Source organism: Aethalodelphis obliquidens, unplaced genomic scaffold (genome assembly GCF_003676395.1).
Source record: "Aethalodelphis obliquidens isolate GAN/ISIS:26980383/991018 unplaced genomic scaffold, ASM367639v1 scaffold74, whole genome shotgun sequence".
NCBI classification, from domain to species: Eukaryota; Metazoa; Chordata; class Mammalia; order Artiodactyla; family Delphinidae; genus Aethalodelphis; species Aethalodelphis obliquidens.
This window is the reverse complement of record NW_020838018.1, coordinates 7047010-7052029: the sequence shown is the minus strand read 5'-3', so window position 1 is coordinate 7052029 and position 5020 is coordinate 7047010.

Here is a 5020-nt window from a genome sequence, read left to right as displayed (position 1 = left end):
ACGGGTTCGTGCCCCGGTCCGGGAAGATCCCACATATCGCGGAGCGGCCGGGCCCGTGAGCCATGGCCGCTGAGCCTGCGCGTCCGGAGCCTGTGCTCCACAATGGGAGAGGCCACAACAGTGAGTGGCCCACGTACCACAAAAAAAAAAACAAAGTTCTTTATTTTAACATGTTTAAATTTATCAATCTCACAATTTATTTAATTCTTTAAAAATATCTCTTAATAAAGTTTTAAAATTTTCCTCATAGAGTCTTTCATGTCTTTTGTTAGATACATTCTTAGATATTCTTTGATATTGCTGTAAATGATGTCTTCTTTTTATATTTCTTAATGCAGTAAAGCTAGATCTTATATCCAGCTACTTTGCTAAATTCTCATATTCTAGTAATTTATCTGTAGATTCTTTTAGATTGTCTATCTAAAAGACCATATCATCTATAAATCCTTATGAGTCTAATTTCTTTTTCTTGGTTTATTTTGCTGCCTAATTCTTCCATTAAAATCTGGAATGTAAGTGGTAATTGTAATTATTCTACAGTTATAAGAATGGCATAAGATCATATTTTCCTTAGATTTCAAAATAGATACTCTTCATGAGATAAGGAAGTTCCTGTTTATTACTAACTTAGTGAGAATTAAGAATGATTGTTGAGATTAAGGTGGTGGAGTAAGAGGACATGGCGCTCGTCTCCCCCCACAAACACATCAAAAAATACATCTATCAATACCTGTGGAGCAATCATTAGAGAAATGCAAATCAAAACTACAATGGGGTATCACCTCACACCCGTCAGAATGGCCATCATCAAAAACTCTACAGACAATAAATGCTGGAGAGGGTGTGGAGAAAAGGGAACCCTTTTGCACTGTTGGTGGGAATATAAATTGATACAGCCACTATGGAGAACAGTATGGAGGTTCCTTAAAAAACTAAAAATAAAACTACCATATGACCCAGCAATCCCACTACTGGTCATATACCCTGAGAAAACCATAATTCAACAAGAGTCATGTACCACAATGTTCATTGCAGCTCTGTTTACAATAGCCAGGACATGGAAGCAACCTAAATATTCATCGACAGATGAATGGATAAAGATGTGGCACATATATACAATGGAATATTACTCAGCCATAAAAGGAAACAAAATTGAGTTATTTGTAGTGAGGTGGATGGACCTAGAGTCTGTCATACAGAGTGAAGTAAGTCAGAAAGAGAAAAACAAATATGGTATGCTAATACATATATATATATATATATATTTGAATATAAAAAAAAAAAGGTTCTGAAGAACCTAGAGGCAGGACAGGAATAAAGATGTAGACATAGAGAATGGACCTGAGGTCATGGGGAGGGGTAAGTGTAAGCTGGGACGAAGTGGGAGAGTGGCATGGACATATATACACTACCAAATGTAAAATAGATAGCTAGTGGGAAGCAGCCACATAGCACAGAGAGATCAGCTCAGTACTTTGTGACCACCTAGAAGGGTGGGATTGGGAGGGTGGGAGGGAGATGTAAGAGGGAGGAGATATGGGGATATATGTATATGTATAGCTGATTCACTTTGTTATAGAGCAGAAACTAACACACCATTGTAAAGCAAATATACTCCAATAAAGATGTTTTTTTTAAAAAATAAAATCCTGAACGGAAAGAAAAACAAATGTGGAACAATTCTCACTGAAAACTACCTGGGAACTGACAGAAGGACTCCTGTACAACCAAGGCTATAAGAAAGATACACATGTAACCAGATGGAAAGGGAAGAAAAGTGATTGGGTGGGGACCTGTGACCCTGGGAAGGGACTCAGAGGAAAAGAGAGATCACACCAGTGGACGCCCACTCTGGGGAGTGAGCAGGTTGAGCCACAGACTAGGTGTCCCACTCCTGGGGTCCTACACAGAGAAGACAAGCCCTCTTGGCAGGTTGGAGGACCACAGGGACAGCCTAAAAGCCTGAAAAAGCCTGGACTCTGCTCATGAGGAGCACATGTTGGCTTGTCCCTGAAGCAGGGTGGACAGAGGTCTGCCTTAGCAAATTCTGGGTTTCCTTTGACCACCTTGCCACATGCCTCAGCCTGAGCCAAGTGAACGCTCCAGCCCCATTCACTCCATGCCTCAGCACTGGATCTGGGGAGGCCAGGTCCAGGGAAAAAACTTAACCTTGGGATGCCGAGGTGGCCTGGCCCTAGGGCATAGCCTAGGGGGAGCTGCAGTGGCCCTTGTTGACACTTACTCAAACAGCACCTCAGAAGGAACCCAGATTTCTGACAGCAGCTGCTTGGCCACAGCGCAACTTGCCACCCCGACTCATACAGAGCAACCACACAGGCCCCACATCCCCCATGGAGCAGTGCCACCACAGGGTAAGAGTGGCAGAGATGGGGGGCAGTGATCAGCTGTGAGAGACAAATGAGTCTTGTCCCCAAGGCAGGGCAGAGAGAATTCTGCACTACCAGTTGCCAGGTGTCTTGCAACAGCCTCACCGTGGGTCACAGCGCAGTGAACCCCAGTCCAAGCTAAGTGAAAACTCTGGCCCTGCTCAGACTATGCCACAGAACAGCATTGGATATGGGGCAGCCATGACCGAGGAAAAGATTCAACTGTGGGCTGCATCTTAGCAAAGCCACAGATGCCTAAACAGGCAGTGCATCGGACCTCTGTATGCGCACAGACCCTATTTGCTTCAGCCCTCCCCTCCTCTGGGACAAAATTCTCAATGCAGGGAGAAAGAAAAACACACAGTTAAAAGAAACAGAGCCAGCTCAAGCCCAGCTCTCAGGGCTTCTGCCCCAGCAACTTGGGATCAGACCCCATCCTTAACAGGATGTGATAGCCACTGACCCAAGAGAAAGTCTCACCTCTCACCTGGTGCATGCTCCAGCCCCTCCATCTCCAGGTCTACCCCCTACCAAGATGATAGCTGCCAGAACACCCTGAGGAAAGAAGTGACGAGAATCCAAATTAAATCCAGCCCTCTCATCAAAGGCATTGGGCACAGGTACTCTGTATAGGGATGCTCCCACATAAGAACACCCCTTCAAGATGGCAACAGTTAACTGTTTCACCTAAATTCATAAAGACAGAGAAAGTTAAGTAAAATGAGAAGGCAGAGGAACTACTCTCCACTGAAAGAGCAAGAGAAAATTTGTGAAAACATAAATAATGAAACAGAAATAAACAATTTAGCAGGTAAAGAATTCTAACATGGTAATACAAATATTAACTGAATTAGGAAAAAGAATTGATCTAAACACTGAATATTTTAATAAAGAACAAGAAAATATTCAAAAAGACCCAATCAAAAATTAGTAATTCAATAGCTGAAATAGAAAACACACTTAAAGGAATGAATTGCAGACTAAGTGATACAAAAGGAGAAGAGAGAGAGAAAGGGTTTTTGAAAATATATTTGAAGAAATTATGACTGAAAACTTCCCAAACCTAAATAAAGAAACAGATATCCAGTTACAGGAAGCACAGAGGGTCCCAAACAAGATGAATCCAAATAGACACACCAAGACATATCATCATTTAAATGACAAAAATTTAAAATAAAGAGAGAATTCTAAAGGCAGCAAGAGAAAAAGAAAGAATCATATACAAGGGAATTCCCATTAGGCTATCAGATGATTTCTCTGTAGAAATTTTGCAGGCCAGAAGAGAGTGGAATGATATATTCCAAGCTCTGAAAGGAAAAACCCTGCAACCTAGGGTACTCTACTTAGCAAGATTATCATTTGGAATAGAAGGAGGGATAAAGAACTTCTCAGACAAGTAAAAACCAAAAGAATTCATCAATACTAACCCTAATCCTAACCCTAACCCTAACCTTAACCCTAACCCTAACACATTAGGAAAGGCAAATGTATAGTAAGGATTGAAGATGACTCAAATAAGCCAATATATAGATTAAAAGAAAAAAGTGTAAAAGCAACTGTGACTACAATGAACAGTTAAGGTGTAAGCATGAAGATGTAAACTATAACATTAAAAAACACAAAATATGAGAGAAAGGAATAAAAATATAGATCTTTTAGAATGTGTTTGAATTTAAATGACAACCAGTTTAAAACAAGTAGATATAATTATGGGTTAGCATATACAAACCCCATGGTAACCACAAATCAAAAGCCTATAATAAATACACAAAAACCAAATGGAAAGAAATACAAGCACACTACTAAAAAAATAATCAAACCATAAGGGAGTTAACAAAAAGAAAAAGAAATGAACAGAGAAGAACTACAAAACACAGATATAGAAAACAAAAAAGAAAATTGCAGGCCAATATCTTGGATGAATATAGATGCAAAAATCCTCAAAAAATATTAGCAAAATATTCCAACAATATATAAAAAAGATCATACACTGTGATGAAGTTGTATTTATTCTAGTGTCTCAAGGATGGTTCAACATTCACAAATTTATCAATGTGATACACCACATTAATGAAAGGAAGGATAAAAATCACATGATTGTTTCAATATGTGCAAAAAAGTATTTGACAAATTCAGCATCGATTGATGATAAAAAGTCTCATCAAAGTGGGTAAAGGGGAACCAAATCTCAACATAATAAAGGCCTTTGTGACAAAACCACAGCCAACATCATACACAATGCTGAAAAGCTGAAAGCCTTTCCTATAAATTCAGGAACAAGACAAGGCTGCGCACTCTTACCACTTCTATTTAACATAGTATTGGAATTTCTAGTCACAGCAATCAGACAAGAAAAAGAAATAAAAAGCATCCAAATTGGAAGAAAGAGGTAAAACTGTCCCTATTTGTAGGTGACATGATACTTTATTTAGAATACCCTAAAGTACCTGCCCCAAAACTTTTAGAACAAATAAATGAATTCAGCAAACTTGCAGGATAAAAAATTAATATACAGAAATCTGTTGCATTTCTATACACTAATAATGAACTATCGGAAAGAGAAAGTAAAAAAAAAAATCCTCTTTAAAATTGCAGCAAAAAGAATAAAATACCTAGGAATAAACTTAACCAAG